The sequence below is a fragment of the Frankliniella occidentalis genome, unplaced genomic scaffold (assembly GCF_000697945.3).
Source record: "Frankliniella occidentalis isolate FOCC.00 unplaced genomic scaffold, Focc_3.1 Scaffold24, whole genome shotgun sequence".
Classification (NCBI taxonomy): domain Eukaryota; kingdom Metazoa; phylum Arthropoda; class Insecta; order Thysanoptera; family Thripidae; genus Frankliniella; species Frankliniella occidentalis.
Genome location: NW_026267154.1, coordinates 1716968 through 1717552, shown reverse-complemented (window position 1 = coordinate 1717552; position 585 = coordinate 1716968). Strand labels below are relative to the sequence as shown.

Here is a 585-nt window from a genome sequence, read left to right as displayed (position 1 = left end):
GGGGGGCACGGGGGAGGGGGGCACAGGCCAGTCTTATCAATGCTGTTTATTTTTTTGCGGATTTAGTCCCTCGCAGAAATGCGGATCCGGTACATATTTAAAGGGAGAGGCACCTAAATAGAATTTTCGCTTATACAATTTACACCAGTCTTACATCGATACACTAGTTTGTAACGGAACGGACGTTTGCTGATTCGCCCACACAGTGAAAACAAATAATGTCTATAGACATTTATAATTTATTAAGGAAATGGAGCAAACTTCGAGGAACGCCGATATTTGAGAAAAAAAACTCCTCAGATTTTGTGGAAATCCTCTCAAAATTTGAGGAAAATACCCATATTGTTTTTTGAGGACTTTCTCAAAATCTGCGGAGATTTTCTTCGGATATGCGGGTGTTCCTCGAAGTTTACCTTTTCTTTTCCTCCAAAATGCAAACATTGCTTTCACTGTGCAATCCATCCGCCCGTGAAGGCAATGCACCATGGAGTAGAGATAGGAAGATTATGCTTGAGCATAATCGCATAATTTCATAAAAGTTGTCCGATTACAACGGGGACAAGATATTTGGTACCCTTGTACCCC

General features: G+C 41.2%; 1 protein-coding gene across 1 annotated transcript in view; it reads left to right on the top strand.

Annotated features, from left to right (window-relative positions):
- The window catches only part of LOC113211684 (uncharacterized), a gene marked incomplete at its 5' end in the record, with an annotated part of 47047 nt that overhangs the window by 918 nt on the left and 45544 nt on the right, over positions 1-585 (top strand).